The following is an 18,193-nucleotide window of genomic DNA, read 5'->3' as shown; positions in this document are numbered from 1 at the left end:
GTTCTTAAAGTTTGATCTCCTGAGTTTCACTTCAAATGCAGCTTCCTCCATCTGCTTTCTGTTAAAGTAGAATATGGCGAACAGCTATCGACCATCCCTATGACATGGAACCCATCAACTCTGATCCGGCAACTAGGACATTTCATTTTTTAATATGCCTTTGCGACTCTTTGCACAACTACCATCCTGTATTCCTTATCAGAGCTATCTTTCTCCTCCTCCTGCTCACATGACACTTTTTTCTTTCTTCAGCAAGTAGCTGTGAAACGGCCCTTCATTCCACAGTTCAAACCCTTTTGGTTGAATCTGGGACATACCTTTGAATTCTCAAAATGTCCCAGTTTTCCACACCTATTTATTATTTTTTTTAAAAATGTATTTGAATATAGTTTCATACAAAACTTTTATACAAACGAAGAAAAACCTATCACTTATTACTTCAAAACATTTGTCGTCATTCCATTTCTTATTTGAAAGAGAAAATAAAAAAAAGGAAGAAACCACTTAATTTCTGCTCCCAATAGTTCAAAAGAAGAGAGAGATTGGAACATTTGCAATACTGTGTTTAAATCGTTCTTTCTACTCCTATCAATTTGTCCAAATAATTAATGGTAGCGCAGATTAGCATATAATTTCTGCCAGCAATTAAAGAATTCCACCACTCCTCGCTGTCAGTATAGTATGGCACAAAAGGCCCAATGCAGTGGTTTATTCCGTAATTAGTCGTGGACATTCGATAACTAAATGTTGAAGTAATTCTACACTTTTAACGCAGAACCGACTGATGTTATTAGAGGTATTAGTGTCATGTCTGAGGAAAAGCATTTCTTTAGTTGGTAATACATGAAGTCTCATTTGCAGAAACATATCGCGGAGGTATCTTGATGGAAAAAATTGAAGACATTTCGGGACCTGATTTGCTGCACGCATATCATATTTTTGGGATAAACTTGATTTCAGCATCTGACGTTTTTTGTCTATGGTATTTCTCCAGTCATGATTGTTCCCTTTCTTTTAACTGCACAAGGATTTTGGCACAAAAGACCTGTTGATGCGCCAACATGCTGGAAATTTGCAAGCGCAACTTTCGAGCAGATTTGGAGCAAACCATGGTCGGGACTTACTGAGAACTCTTTCAGAATGTTATAAGGCGCAATAGATCCCAGTAGTAGCAATTTCCTATAAAGGGAAAGGGATTGCCATAATATTGCTGCACTTAAGGATTGCAATCCAAGTTTGAATCTGATAGCAGCTATTGCGACAAAGTTAGGTAATCTTAAGACTTTGCGCCAAAATTGAGCCTCTAGTTTGTCCCACGTTTTAGGATCAATATTAAAGCCAGCCTAACCTCCAAATGTGATCGCAGCCATCACTTTTTGATGATAGAACAAGATGACTGGCATCATCCTAAATTTACCAGATTCCCGATGTAGTTTTGCACCTTGTAGAGCAAAGGTATTCATTCGTACCTTTAAGTCTTCAATCCAATTCCATTCTCTGATGGATTTGTTGAACGATATTCCCAGATACCTGATGCTGTGTGTGCTGGCTAGCAGTTTCTGATCAACATACCACTTAAAATGTTTATTCTTGGAGCAAGGTTGAGGCCCTAATGCGAAAATGTTTGACTGATCTGTATTTATTTCCATGCCGATTGAGGCTAGATGAGTGCCTAAGTTTGTTAAAAGTCTTTGAAGACCAATGGGGGTAGAATCCATCAGCACAATGTCATCGGCATATGTAGCCCAACTAATTGGATGTCCATTTATTCTCGGTGGAAAGGATTTGGCTGTCTTCAAGGCAGCTGACATATCTGCTAGATACAGTTTAAATATCAAGGCCGCCAACGGGCAGCTTTGCTTGACTCCTCTTTCTGTTTTGATGTTATCAGAGAGTTCCCCATTTGTATTTAACCGAACACGGACTGATGTATTTGTATGCAGTTGGATTAACATCTGTAGCAAGTCAGGTGGACATTGAGCCTTTGCCAATTTGGCCCACATGAGATCACGGTCGACTTTGTCAAAGGCTTGCCGTAGGTCAATAAATGAGAAGTAGATTGGTTTATGGCTTCTCAATGATTCTAACTTGAGAAGATTTAAGATGGCAAGATTTAATTCGACCCCAACCCCCTTTGTGAATCCAGTTTGTCTTTCATCTATAAGGTTTATCTCGGTAGCCCATTTTGCCAATCTTGTTTGCAAAAAAGATGAACCTTTGTTTCCAATTACGTCTAACAGGGCAATCGGACGACTGGATTAGAACTGTCGCCTTTCTTAAAAATTGACACAACTGCCGCCGATTGCCATGAAGACGGGATCCTTCGTGTCCTCACTATTGCTCTAAACAGAATGTCAATGAAACTTGTCCATTGTTTTGGATTTTTTTTCAAGGTTAAATTCGACAAGCCATCTGGGTCTGCTGCTCCAGAGTTTTTAAGTTTCGCAATTGCTGCTGTAATATCATCCTTGCTTACTTCAAGCGTCCATTTAATCTCAGAATTAATCCACTTCCTCTCTGTACATTTGTAGGGGAACATGAAAATGGTTGTAAAGTGTTTTAGCCAATCTTCATGGCCTACTCCCACAGTTTGGCTGCCCATCTGGTTACGAGTGCCTCCATTAATTATGGCCCGAGTTTCGCGGCTCTTCCTTTGGCAAATAGGTTTTAACATTGTCTCGCGGGACCATCGAAACGAACGAACCCAATTGCGATAAACTTGTTGTCGCAATCTTATCGCCTCATGTTTCTCTGTATTTAAGTTGGCCCTCTTTAATTTTTTAAGATCTTCAAATAGCTGTATTTTCTTTTCTGCAATTATTTTGCTAAACGATGTTTGTGTTTGAAATGATCATGTCTACAGCCTGTATTTACCTCAATAAATTGTGTCAATAAAGGAGCATACTCAACCTGAGAGTTATCTTGTATGAGGCCTAAGCCCAGAGACTCCGTTAACTTTGCAATCTCCTCTGGTTTTAGGCCTAAACGACTAAGACCCTGATTTATCTCAACTTGGGATTTATAGGTCTCACCTCGGGCGCTATCCTTTATTAGCCATTTAAGATTGACTGCGTCATGATCACTATTACGCATTTCCACAACCTACAATGTTTGGATCTTAACAGTGAAATCCATAGAGGACCAAATATAGTCAATTGTTCTATGAGTCTTATTCCTATGCCAAGTGGCCTTCACGGGAATGTCTCCGCTTGTTTGGCCATTCAACATCACACAGTTCCTTTCTGTCAATTGTGTCCACCAGATGTTACTACGAGTGGTGTGGGAAAAGTCTTGCTTCTTCATTACTTGGCCATCAGAGTTGATCCAGGAATGATTCAAATCACCACATACAACAATTGAGTAGTTCGTAAACTCCAACATAAATTTGTCCATTATCCCTGTGATTGACGAAATGAATACATGCACCCTTATTTTTGCTGGATTCCAGTAAACGTTTATTAGTAAGAGAAATTCAGATGACGCGCTATCGTCAACTGCAATCTCTATGATGGTTCCTTGTACAAAAATTTTTGGGTGCATAATACTGAATATTCGCCAACCTGGACGGTTTTTTAGCATGGTTAGGAGACCAGAGAATGGACTACCAGTAGCATGTTTCTGTGCTGGATATAAAATTACAGTATATCCTTTGCACGTCGGTTTAGTCCGCATCCAGGTCTCTTGTAGACAGATCAAATTGTGATTACCCTTTGTTAGTTCATTGTCAAGTGTATAAAACCTCTGGTGTTCCATGAGATTAATGAGCAATGATGAGGCTCGATCTGGTCAGAGAGCTAATGGCGATTAGTAAAGGAACCGCCTGAGGTAGATGATTGAGCATGTGGATCGTTTCTCTCCCTCCTTTGAGCAGGTTCAGCTCTGTCGCATCTAAAATGGGTCTGTAGTGAATTCCTTCTATTCTCTTGGCGAGAAGACTGTGCCAGACTGCTATAGGGTTTGGAAGCAGGTTCATCTTTTGATTGGTGCCTGATGCATGTTGGATTGCTATGGGCAAAACCAAACGGTAGAAGCTCATCTTTTGCTGCTCTCAAAGTGTTTGCTACAAGACGAGATTGAACGTGCAGTATATCCCAATCGGAGCGATGTTCGTATTTATATTCAACTATCTGAATATCATCAGAGTCAATTTGGCTCAATGCAGGGATGGAATTCAATAAATTCATCACATTTCGTCGGTTCAAATTGACTGAATTGATGTCTTTCAGAATATATTCGATTTCCAATTTCCTTCCACTTTACTGTCTTTCTATTCATCATGTTGCCTTCTCCCTTTACTTGATTTTTCTACTTGGGACGAGGTATATTTTGGATTAACACTTTTAATGTTTACGCTCTTTAGTCCTTCGGAGTCCTTCACACAATTAGTTGACAAAATATCGGATTGTATTGGGTGTGTTGGGGTTTGGACAAATCTATGTCATCATATTGTGTTATTTTATTTGCATGTCGTGTTTCATTAGTCAGTGTGGATAATTGCATGTCACCTTTGCTCGCGCTATGTAAAAAAAATCTATAGCATCAGCAATGTGGCTTGCTTCAAGCAGTTCGTGATCAGAGATCACAATGTCAGCATCCACAGGTAATTGTGCAGATATTGATAGTTTTATCGTGCCGGGAGATGTTATAAATGTGGACTGCTGCAGGTCAGAATCTATGGGGGTAGCACTTCCTAGGGATCTTGCAACAGACAAACCCACCTGGCTTTGATTTAATTTTGATGTATCCAGATTCACTGGGAAGGGTTCATTGAGAAACTAAAGAGGTCTGACGGGACAGATTACAAGTGGGGAGGCAGTTGACAGTTGCTCAATAAGTATTTAAAGTTTTTGGTGACATGCCATCAGCCTCGCACTCACCTTGATGACACACCTCAGCACCAGTGTTCATGGTAGTGTCGTGGTCAGCATCGATGTTCGTGCGCGCGTTTGCCAGCCCGCGTTGTCGTAGTTGTAGCAATGATTTCTGGCGAGTCAGCGGACCCGCCTCCTACATCCTGCTCACATGCCGGAGTGTTTTTTTCTCCCCAGGCAACAATATGGGTTTAATAGTTCAATCACAGCATGCAGGAAGAAATACACCGCTGTATGAGATGCCGACCAAAGGGATGGTGTGTCAGTCAGAAAAATACTACGAACGCTGGCCGTGGAGTAGAACACGAGTGTAACGTAGCACCAGATACCAGCCCAAACAGCCAAAACAGTATTGCCAGACGCCCTTCGCTCCTCGACGTGCTTAACGCTGCGAGGGCATTACAGAAGTTCTTTTAAAGGCTGCTTCCTGGATGGGTGGAGCCAAATTCCTTAAGGGTGCAGAGTTGAATTAACACTGATAGTGCAGCAGGATCTCGTGCAGGATACACAGCAAAGACAGCCAAAACAGTATTGCCAGACGCCCTTCTCTCCGCAACGGTCTTAACGACGCAAGGGTGTTACGGAAGTTCTTTTAAAGGCTGCTTCCTGGATGGGTGGAGCCAAATTCCTTAAGGCTGCAGAGTTGAATTAGCACCGATAGTGCGGCAGGGTCTCGTGCAGGATACACAGCAAAGACAGCCAAAACAGTATTGCCAGATGCCCTTCTCTCGGTGACGGGCTTAACTTTCTACACCTATAACATCTCCATTTCTCGTACTCAGTCATGGTCCTCTCCCTCTCCCTCTCCCCTCCTCTGGATTCCCCTTTTTTCTTTTATGAATTATCCTTCTTAGTCGTGCCACCTTTCTTACTCTTCTTAATCACAGCACTAACCTGACCTACTTGCGCTCCCACGTCAGCTCCTTCAGTTTTTTATTTATAGTCTTGAAGCATAATTGAGTATGCTCTATTTTCTTAGCAATAGCTATTGCCTCTTCCAATGTAGGTTTCCCGCAGACCCATAACCGCTCCTGCGTGACTGGGTTGTTGGTGTGGATGATTATCTGATCTTTAATGAGTTTGTCCATACCCATTCTGGACATAAAATCGCATAATATAGCAAGGTTCCTCAAAGCACTAACATATTCTTAAACACTCATTGCTTTCCTGCTTCTGTGTATAGAAATGATACCTGTTGATTGAAATGTTAGTATTGGGAGTATATTTATGTTATGTTATGCTATAGACACTTGTAAAGCACACGTTCATCATAAAGACATCATGGCATTGAAGGGCAGGACGAGGAAGATACAAACTAAAAGAGATATGTTTTGATAGACCGATGAAATAGCTGTAGAAACATAAAAGGAACAGCCACTAATATTGGAGTCTTAAATCGAGGAGCAGGGACAAGTCAGGTATTGTATGAAGTGTCCAAGCCAGAAAATAAGTTTGAAATTTCATCTGCAAATACTCATCGGAGCCACAGAAAGCGTGATGGGCCAAACAAAGGGCCTTGACCTGAATGCACTTGGCAATGGGTAGCCAATGAAGATGATGCAGTACTAGGTAGATATGAATGCATCTAGGCATAGAAGTAGCTACTCCTGCTGCAGAGTTCTTCCGAAATTGGAGATGCCGCAATAGATAGGCAGGTTGTGTCAGGAATAAGGAGTTGCATTAGTCGACTGAGGGCATGAAAAGAGAGGACACTACGGGGGCCCTCAGTTGAGACGGAAGATAAGGAAGAATCTTACGCAGGGTTTTGAGTTGAAAATCCCCTTTCTGACATACTGCACTAATCTGAAGTTCTACAGATAGGGATGCTGTTATTTCTACCCCTAACTCTTTTACAGATGGGGTAGGGGAAGCAAAAGGGCCCAAGGAAGTTGTCCAAAAAGAAAGAGTCCAAAAAGCAGCAGCCGAAGGAGAGCCCCCCACCAACACCTCGGTTTCCTCACCATTCAATTTAAGACAGTTGTTACGCATCCATTTGCCCATGGCTTCAAGACATACCCCGAAATCTGGTAGCAGTCTCAGGCAGAGCAAAATCTACACAGACCAAGATTTGGGTATCATCTGTATAGGAATAACAACGGAAGCGATGGGAGAAGATAAGCTTGGTTAAATATTGAATATAGCTGCTGAACAACACTGGGGAGATGGCTTATCCCTGAGGGACACCACACATCAGGGCAGTGAGTGAAGATTGAAAAAGCAGAAGGGAAAGAGATTGGGTCTGATCTGAAAGAAAAGATGAGAACCAAGAGAAGTGCACACCAGAAAGGTCAGCCCTGGCTAGATGATCAAGCAAAACACTGTGATCACTTGTATCGAATGCGGTGGAAAAGTCAAGAAGCAGTAAAACTTGAAAATGACAAGTGGGCCAGATCATCAATAAGAGAGACCAACAAACTTTCAGTGCCCTGTCCAGGGTGAAAGCCAGATTGAGATACAGCAAAAATAGCAGATTCTTCATGATTGATCTCAGGAGAGGGCCAACTAAGACTTCTAGGAGCTTCATTAGGAATGGAAGGAGTAAAATAGGGCAATAGTTCGCAGGAACATTGGGATCCAAAGAAGGTTTTTTCAAAAGAGGGGCAACCAGAGAGTGTTTACGAGAAGCTGGGATCTTCCCTGTAGAAAGTGAAATATTAATGGAAGATTAATCAAAGGGCCAATTCGTGGTAGGATGTCTTTCAAGACAGCTAACGGAAGAGGGTCCTTAGGAGATGCCGACTTCAATTTAGATGCAGCCACCATGATTTCCTCAGAATTAAATACGCGAAACACAGAACAAAAAAGACTTGAGAAGTGATAGAGATCACGTCATCAGATGCTGGAGACCTGAGGCCAGAGGAGTGAATGATTTTGTGAATTTTAACAATGTTTTCGACAAAGTATAATGACAAGGAAGCACAGAGGGATTAGGATGGCTGAACATGCTCAGAAGGAGCAATAGATAGAGAATGGACACCTTTCGAAAAGTTCTTTAGGCTGATTAATCGAATGTTCAACCCACTGAGAGAAGTAGGTACACTTGGCATTGAAAATAGCTTCATGATAACTGGATGTGATAGATCGCAGGGCACCTTTAGCAGCATGATCCAACTTCAAGCACCATTTGCACTCAGCTTGCCTACATTGGAGGCGATGTGCACAAATTTGGTCTGTCCTGAGTTTGGGAATTTTAGGAGGGGCAAGAGATCCACAACTGAAGAGAATGTTTGCGCGATAACATTGAGATCAGTAACTGGGCTAGCAGAACAGGAAGCCTCTAACTGGATAGTAATTTCATTAGCGGGCACAGATGCCAATCAAAGCATAGAAAGAAGAGGGCCTCGAAACTGTTTTGAATGAAGTCAGCTTCGAGGAAAATGGAAAGAAAAAAATATCAGACAATGAAATTATAAGCTTTCAATAAGTCAAACTTGTCAGATTTAGATGCAAAAATAAGATTCAGTGTATTACCCAAACAATGGATACAGCCAGAAACCAACTGAGAAAAGGCAAATTCATTCATAGCAGAGATAAATCTCTGAGTTTTTTAATTGGAAAGGTCATTAGATTTAAGATTGAAGTCACCAACAATTAAAAGTTTAGGATGTTGAAGACTTAGATGGCCTCCAACTCCATAAAACAACTAAAAAGTGGATAGACAGAATGGGAGAAATTGTGAAATGGGCCAACAAAGCCTCCATTTGAATGTCATGGTTCAAAGTAAAGAAGGAATTCTAAATAAAAGCCCCAAAACCAGGACAAGGAATACCATGATCAACACGTGAAATACAATGTTATTGGGCAGAAGCTATGGCATGTGGAGATCAATCAGTAAACCATGTTTCAGTGATACACATAAAATCTGGGAGATGGTCATTTAAAATATTGTGGCAATGAGCAGTGTAGCCCACAAGAGAACAAGCATTAATGAGAAAGCCCTTCAATAGATGAGATGAAGGAGACAAACATGCCTTCTCAAGAGCCAAAGAAAGTCCCGTGGGAAATTTAGTGGTGCAGGAGCAAGCTTCAGGAGCTGTGCACGCAAAGAAACAGGAGCAGAGATATTAATATCAGTTGTCCAGGGAATATGGCCCGGCAAACTGGCCGTAGCATTGATGGGCACAGAGAGGCTTGCCTTTAGCATGCCTTTGGTGAGCCACAGGCACGTCCGCTCCCACTAAGGCACATAAGTGCAAGAAGTCACTCGAGACTGTGATGGCGAGGGCGCACGGCAGAAAAGGAAATAGAAAAGGTATTTCCTGACCGAGGAACGTAAAACGATGTCCGAACCTAATAAAGAAAAAAAAAGTAATACTAAAATGAAGGCACATAAAACACACTGAGTGAATCAATCAAGGCAGTATTTCTTCAATTTTAAACAGTTATGGCAATAAAAAGTAAAGTTGCGATCTAACATCCACACAAGCAGCCTCACCATACAGTAGTTATCTAATAGCTTGAGGGTCTTCTCTTAAACATCATATCCCTCCACATTGATCATCTATGATCGGCAGAATGTCCCCGTACCTCTTCTGGCCTTTTGGACCCAGCGCATGCAACAACAGCAGCCTTTTCTTTTCAGGGTTCATTCCGTCATGTTTTATTGCACTCAGGTAATTACACCGGTATTGCCTCCAATTGTTCCACACGATTGATATCATACCTGGATTGGGCAAGAATGCTATGGGCAGATCTTGCCGTATTCACTTGGTAGTTCATTCCGACTTCCAAAATGGCCACCATGCTGCATGATGGTACATAGGTTCTTTCCTCTAACCTACCGCGTCAACAAGAGTGCTGCATTTCGGCATGCATGCAGTTCACCACCCTTGCTGAGGCTCTCTACACTCGCTCAGCACAGCTCATGTGCAGTCCACCATACCGTCCCTGGTCCCTGCACAGTGTTCCTGTGACTGAAACGAGACTGCAGGGTCTCTTAGCAGGACTCTTCTTCTCTGCACCAGCGCCTGCTCTCCGGTAGCACTGATATGCATTGTCACTGCCTAACGCACAGGCTGGAGCTGACAGATAGACACAGCCACCAAAGGACCCATGACAAGTGCCTGCTTACCCCTCGTCGCCAAAATGAAGCACAAGGTGGAGGCCTGCTAGTCCACAACAGTAGGTCTTTATTATACAAAAAAGACCCCACAGTCACAAAGCACAGCCTTACATCAACAGCTCACAGCTTCAACAGCCCCTCCTTCCAGTTTCCAGGTTCTATTCTGGAACCTGGAACTACATCCAAGATACTACAGAATCTATCATGTGATCCATTGGAAACACAAGGAGACCAGTCTATTTTATGATTTAAATGTGTTAAAAAAAAGATGTTTACTACACTTGGCCTTTCCTCCTTTTGGGATGACCCCACAAACATTGAAAGCAATGCTTTGAACGTCTTTTTTTTATTGCTAGCTTTTAAAAGACCAATTTGACAAATCCGCTCTGCAATATTTGTCAATAAAACACTCTATTGGTCCAGAGAAATACATGAATTTCCGACATTAGAAACATCAGAAAATACTTTTTGCACAGGTTTGACTGGGCATTTTGACACTTGCCACAGCCCTTTCAGGCATTGGGGTTTCACTTATAAACCCATATGGCAAATTCTGTGATGAAGACAAATGCCATTTTCTGTTCTCCTGCCCATTATATAACAATCTTAGAATGACATGCTTTAATCAATATTGAATACAATCAGTATTAGGCGAGGGAGAGATGCTAGCACATTAAAGACAATGGGCTTCATTACAAGTTGGCCGGTCAGGTAATAAAGTGCCAGTAATAACTTGTACCAGCACTTTTTCAGACCGGCCAACTATAAGATTTCTGGTCGGGTGGATGATTTACCTCGAGCTAAGAGCTGGAGGTATATCCGCCACCCTACCAGCAAAAAACTGCTGGATGACAAACTCACTGTTTGCCGTGGAGATACAGCATTATTGGAGCGTTACTGCTGCTTCAAGGAAACCTATATCAGCTTGGAGGAGGCCCAGAATGCCAGCGCGGTGTCCAGTGGCAAATCCAGTCACTCGCCAGTTAGTTGGCGGTGAGTTGCAGTCTGGCACTCCTTCATTCTACCTCCTTGACCACGACTAGGAGCTTTCAGAAATCCTGAAAACAAGATCTTACCGTGTTGCGGTGGAGGCGGCACCAGAACATTTAGGGCCTCATTACACGGAAGGCGGAGGACCAAGGTGCTATTAGCACCTTGGTCCATGCCGGTAAAATACCGACACCGCCTTGGGGAAAAGGGGAATTACCGCCCTATTCCAAGGTTGGCGGGGCGGTAATTCCCCCTTCCACCACTGCCCTTCCCCATTCCCATTTTTGCCCCATAGGGCATAATGGGAATGGGGAAGGTGCTAATTACGGCACTGCAATTTTGCGGTGCCGTAATTAGCACCAAGGTCCCTTAGCGGGTTGGTTTTTAACGCCTGCAAAAAGCAGGCATTAAAGCACCAACCCGCTAAGGGACCTCGTAGTAAGGCGGTAATGGTTAACAGTCACCGTTACCATTAACGGTGACCGTTAACCATTACCGGACTTCCGTGTAATGAGGCCCTTAAACTCCCAGGGCATTTAAGGGGAGTTGGAGGTAAGCCATTAGCATGTGCCCCTTCTGCTCACCCCCTCTTTCCCTGCCTGTGGCCCTCTATCAGCTTGGTTGCTCTGGCTAAACATCTAATGCCACCTACGACCTGTCTCTCCCCCAGCTCTCCTGGTTCCTTGCAGGTGAGTTGTTTGTTTGTTTGCTTTATTTATTTATTTCTATAGCGCACCGTGACCCGGAGGTAGCTGGGCGCATTGGAAAAATTACAAGAGTTACAGATATTCAGTTGTCATAGAATACAGGAATTACAATGTATACAATCAGGTGGTAATAACAACAGCAGATTAAATTACGGTCAAATGTACAGTCATAAATTCGTACTAGGCAATACACGGCATGAGTTATATACAGAAAGGAAATGGACAATAGTAGGATACAGTTGTCTTTTGCAGTAAGTGCTCCTCAGTTAACCATTTCATGGAATTACTTCCGAAGTTGAAGAATGATGTGGACATTTTCAAGGCGAGAGGGAGTTGCAGTGCTGCGCTCCTTCATTCTACCTCTTTGACCGGGACCGGGAGATTTCAGAAATCCTGAAATCATGAAAACAAGATCTTCACGTGTTACAGACTTGGAGATTGAGGAGCTACAAAGCTTAAAGAATGTCATGGGGCTTGCAGCGGTGGAGGCGGCAAAAAAACATGTAAACTCCCAGGGTGTTTAAGGGGAGTTGGAGGTAAGCCCTTAGCATGTACCACTTCTGCTCGCCCCTCTACCCCTGCCTTGTGCCCTATTTCAGCCTCGTCGCTCTGGCTAAACACATAACGCCACCTACAACCTGTCTCCCCCCCAGCTCACCTGGTTCCTTGCAGATGAGTTGCAGTCCGGCACTCCTTCATTCTACCTCCTGGACCAGGACTGGGAGATTTCAAAAATCCTGAAATCCAGAAAACAAGATCTTCCCTTGTTGCGGCGGAATCAGAGATGAAGGAGCTATGATGCTTAAGAAGTGGTCATGGGCTGGCGGCCCTGGAGGTGGCACAAAAACATCTGAAATCCATGGCTGTTTAAAGGATTTTGGAGGTAAGCCCTTAGCATGTACCCCTTCTCCTCACCCCCTCTACCCCTTCAGCTGACGTGGTGCCGGCTAAACACCTAACACCACCTACGACCTCCCACTCCCCCTCCCCCATCTCTCCTGGTTCCGTGGAAGAAACTGTCTCTGAGATACTCGGAGGGGGGGTCGGGTAGGGGGACTGTCTATGCTCTGTAAGCCCAGTTGGTCTCCTTCTGCCTGTGTACACCACCCAAACACTGACACCAATAACACTACTGGCATGGGAAATCATCTATATGAGCATGGCTACCACCCTGCCCTGGAAACGAGGAACGAAAGTACTGTCAGTGGGTGCTTTCAGGGCAAAACAGAGTCTGTTATGGTGGCAATTAGAACTCAAAGCAAAGCTCTATCTGCCTCCACTGATGTTAACATTAATATCTATAACCCAGTTAGTAAAATGTGCATCTTAGACGCATCTTGGGCTGGGGATATTGGGGTTACTGAGAATCAGCATGAAACTATTTTGGCGGACCAGTTCATACAATTGACACAACCCCGAGACCACACAGAATACTGCCTGAGGGGCTGGCTCAGCCAGTGGGCCAAAGTGGTGGTATGGTACCGAGATATATGGGATGTACCCCACAAAGAGCTCATGACCGGGCCCTGAATGACAACGGGGGGAAAAGGTCCCCGATCCGGGTTCCTTAACAACACTAATGTGCAAGACTGAGGTAGCAGGGGAGAGGTTGCTGATGTACTGATTATGAAAAAAGCTGTTATCCATGAAAATAGGGAAACCATTCAAAAATCATTGCAGGATCTAAATTTGTCTTGGCATACTCTAAAATCCCCTCCCCTTGACCACTCTAAAACACGATGGCCCTCTCTAACCCCAGGTTTAAATAAGCCAGTGGTGGGGCTGAACCCACCGAAGGATAACCCTTGCTGTATAAAAAGACTACAGATTTACCATGATCAGTAACAAATGGGGCAGGGGGTCAGGTGAAAAATTACAACACAACTGCTTGCCCCCCAGAAACTTTAAGTTACGTGAACCTTGGGAAGGGGACAGCAAGGGCCATAACATTCTTTTTTCCGTCCAAAAACAAGCCGCCTGAAACAGCCCTCCAAAATGCTGGTGATGTTTCCGATGTAGAGATGCTAGAATGCGTGAGAGAGCCCTTGGAATTGACTAACATTGTGCTTTTAGTACAACGGAAAAATCCAAACTATTGGATATATAATGGCTTGCTGCCAATCTTCTTGGATAAAGTAACATCTGCTACTTCCAGGAGCACAAACTTAGTGACATTATATGATAAAACTATCTCCCTGAAAAGTCATCTTAGGGTTTCCCCTGATATGACGAGCACTCCGGGCCACCTGGCATTTCTCGAGGCCAAGGCGGGTGGCCAGACCATGGTGAACCCTCTGAAACAAGTTATTCCCAGAGTGGAGGAACTAATAAGAATGGTCGACCATGGCAGATCTTTATTGAAATTGCAGAATAAACAATCAGATGGTACAATGCTGCTGGGTTCAGCGGCTCTACACTCAGGAAACGGCACAGGTTGATCCCCAGAAGCAAGGCAAATATTATTGGAAAAGACATTGGGCAATCTAGGTAGGGATCTTCCATTGAGTCACCAGGGAGTAGGCCTGGAGGAAAGAGGGGCCATTTCACCTGGAAACCCCTCTCTTGTAGCTGATTCAACTGAGTCTTCCCTTTCAGTGCACGACAGTCCGCCATTGTACCACATGTGGCAAAGGGGAAAAGCAGGCTTTCAAGATCTTTGCAGTAGCATGTCAATGTTGACAATTGCCCTGCACCATTCTTAAAGCTATAGGAGTCAATCGATGACAATATGAAGGACCAGACCACACTACTTGCCATGTTACATTCTAAAGTCCCGTTTATAGAGGGATATATCACTGCTGCTAAGGATACTATTTCTGAAGGCTCAGGCTTCCTGGCAAATAAAAACAGCCTGGAATTATTAAGATACAAGAGACTGAGTCAACGGGGGCAGGCCTTTGCCCTAGCAATGGAGATAGCATGGGTGGTACCAAAGAAACCACAGAAAGAAATCAGTGTAGAGACCAGGAGACTCCCTTTACTCAGAATCAACCACTGAGTGTGGAGCCTGTTGTTATCATGGACTGCCAAAGGACCAGCAAAGCCAGCTCATTGGTTGCTCCCACCACCCCCAACGGCCTTGGCATCCTTGGAGTGCCTAATGGCATCCAAGAGTAATACTTGATCTCTTATATCTTCCCATATAATTGAGATTGTGAAGGAAGGGGAGGCATCATCGGCCAGTACGTCCAATTTATTCTCAATATTTGGGGAAAAGATGATGAAGAGGATAAGGAGATTAAAGCAGGCAGCAAAATCAAAGAGTGTAAAATCGCAGCAACCAACGAGATCAAATATGATGGGAAACTTGACAAGAATTTAACTATTCCAGCTGTTTGGAAGGAAGTGATGAAATTGAGACAAACAAGCCCAGTCAATCCTGAGAGGTTATATTTATGGCTGCCCAGGCCCAGTTCCATGCACCTGTGTTAAAGGAGTCAGTAATTGATGAGGTGGAAGTAGCTTCTCTCTCAATGATGAACTTGTCGGTGTACAGGGTAGAAACAGAGGGCAGAGGATATGTTGTTTGAAGATGAAAAAACTACTACGGCTGAAAGAGTAGTCAACAATAACTACTTGGAGCATGTTCAATTGGTGGCCAGCGAGCTAAGAAACCAGTTTCAAACACTGGCAGAAAAACGTAGTATAGCAGATGCCAAATATCAAAATAATCTGATACTAAAGTTGGAAGACAGTAGTGCCCAGTCCAAGAAAGATCTTATGTCAAATCTCTGCAATCCACAAGCCCAAGTGCAATCTCAACCTGGAGCATACATAAGTTTATTGAACTCCGATAAGCCATCTGGTGACAGGCCTTTGGACAACTTGTCTATAACATCAGAGCATAAAAGAGCACTTTTGGGAATAACCCATAAAAAATCACAAACACTGATGAATGAGACTCCTAACACTAGACATTGTATTAATAAAATTGATTAGCGTGGATCTGTAAAAGAAGAAAAAGGAGACCAAACTTGTAGTTTGCACTTAGAAAGAATTATGGGTAAAGAAGAATCTTTAAAACTTAACAGACATAACGTCCTAGTTAGGTTCCATTGTATAAGTGTATACCACCCCTGAGAAAGATATCAATGGAAGATCTATCTGTGATTGAATTCCCAGCTAAGGCTTGTATGGATGCAGTTTATCTCCATATTCACTCTTCTGTCGTGAAACACATATAAATGGAATCAAGTGGGAGCCTGAGACTTCAGGGCTTCGCCCTAACAATGGTGACGGGTCGGAAAAATGGGCCAACTGAACTGAACTTCAGAGAAAGTGAACACAATTCTTGCAAAAAAAGATGTCGACCAAGTTTTGAAGAACCTTCTCAGAATAAAGTGGGCATAGTCGAGATGAGGGGGAGTGGTTAAATTCAAGGCAACCAATTGGTCTCTTTCAACTGGCTGAAGAAAAAGAGCAGAATAGAGAAAAACTGAGGATGTTGATCATGGTGAGTGGAGATTTGAAGTCAGGAAGAAAGGTGGAAATACCCAAGAAGATGATAGCAACTCCTTTAGGGGAAAGCTCATGGTCCTTGCTTCTGGGGGCCATATCAAGATCCCATCCCCAGTAGCAACCCAGGGGGTGCATTCTCAGGTCTCTGAACTTGGGCTCCTGGAACACCAGGGGGTCTTCCCATCTTTTTAAAATGGGGGAAATCAAGTTAGGAGACTTTGATTTAATTTGCCTGCAGGAGGCCTGGATGAGCAAAAAACTGACCCTGGATGGCTACACTGCCTGCAATAATCCAGCTATAGCAGCAGTGGTGGGAAGACCATCAGCTAGTTTATTATTTGCTCTAAGGAACGGGATGGGTCTAGAAGTGGTGAGTATGGTGAACCCAAATAATTTTATCCAAAAGGTGGTCCCACTGGGTATGGTGGAATTTATATGTAAAATTAGTGATCTTATTGATGAAATCTACGCGACCGATGAGCCAGCCTCGTTAATAATGTGTGGGAACCTGAACATCTTGTGTCTAAATAAAAAGTGTGGCATAAACATAACAGAGATGGTGAATCTCACACCCTCTATAAGAAGATGGCTGACATGGATAATAGCAATGGACCACAGAGATCTTCACATACTGAAGGGCTGTTTTGACAGCGACATAGCTTGTAACCCAACTTGGTCTAGAAGCGCTCAATCAGCAATTATTTACTATATTTTTCTCTCCAGAGATCTAATCCCAAGAATACAAATATTTGAGATGATGAAAACAAATGCAAGCGATCATAACTTGCTAAAATTAAAACTGGGTGTTTGCAATCGGAAGACAAAGGTTGGGATGATTGCAGCAGTAGAAGTGGTCAATGGGGCTGTAGGCCTAAAATGCCCAGAAAGAACATTAAGACCTTGTCCGCCCAAGAACTAAGGTAAAGAAATCAAATGGCCTGGTTAACATCTTGGATTACACTCCAATTTTACAATCATTCATGCCCACAAAACGTGGCGAAGGGAGTGGCCTAGGAAGACATTGGCACACCTACAACAGCACCTTAATATCCAAAAAAAGAGCTCTTAGGAAAGTCCTAAGATGTCTAAAAGCACAGGATGAGGAGACTCTAACGTTGGCAACCAGCGGCTTAAAGAATGGCTACAGGTACTGGCTATGGGGATATAAAGCTAACATGCTGCAGCAAAATGCTGAGGACATGTTGAGGGCACTAAGTAAAAAGAGCCCGGAAGAGGTATGGGCCCTAATGAAGGGCACAAACTTTGCTCAAGACGCCTATCAGTTAAATGGGTTTTTGGAAGTAACCTGGTTGGCCCATTTTAGATCTTTATATTCCTTCAGAAACCAAAAGGAGTTGGACATGGAAGATGGGTGGAATGGTGAATGGTACGTAGAGAAAAACGTGGAGGAACTCTTGGGTTTGATCAAGGAATCTACCTCATGTAGCGCCCCATGCCCTGATGGCATGACCAATGCAATGCCAAAAGAAGAGCCAGAGTTGTGGGCACATTTTTTGTCCACACTCTTTAAAATGATTGAGCAACACATACTATCCCTGATTCCTGGAGACGGGCTATTATCATCTCAATATTCAAGAGGGGCAACAGGGACAACCCTGAGAACTATCGCCTTTTCGCCCTCCTGGATGTAATGGGAAGATTTGTGGGACTTGTTTACTGGCAAGGCTGAACACATGGGCTGAAAGTGAGGGCCACATAGATGCCCTCCAGTCGGGCTTTGTCAAAAGGCATGAAACGTGCATGAACATCACCCTATTTTCACTTCTAAAAAGTAGGGCGTTGGGGGGGAAATCAAAAATCTATGTCGCCTTTGTCGATTTTGTTCAGGCATTCAACAGTGTGAGTAGACCTAAGCTCTGGGACAAGTTATCAAGCTGGGGTTGGCCGAGAGACATTTTACAACAGCTAAAGGCACTGCCCACTGGGAAAACCTTGAGAGTAAGGTTAAATGCTGCAGGGTTACTTTCTGACGAAATACAAACTTCAAGGGGGCTTAAACAAGGCTGCACCCAGGCACCTCAACCTCCACTTTTCAAGTTGCTGTAAAAAGAACTGGATTTGAACAATGATAGAGCCCTCCAGAA

This window comes from Ambystoma mexicanum, chromosome 11, assembly GCF_040938575.1.
Source record: "Ambystoma mexicanum isolate Mex_15411 chromosome 11, UKY_AmexF1_1, whole genome shotgun sequence".
NCBI classification, from domain to species: Eukaryota; Metazoa; Chordata; class Amphibia; order Caudata; family Ambystomatidae; genus Ambystoma; species Ambystoma mexicanum.
This window is presented reverse-complemented; position numbering follows the sequence as displayed.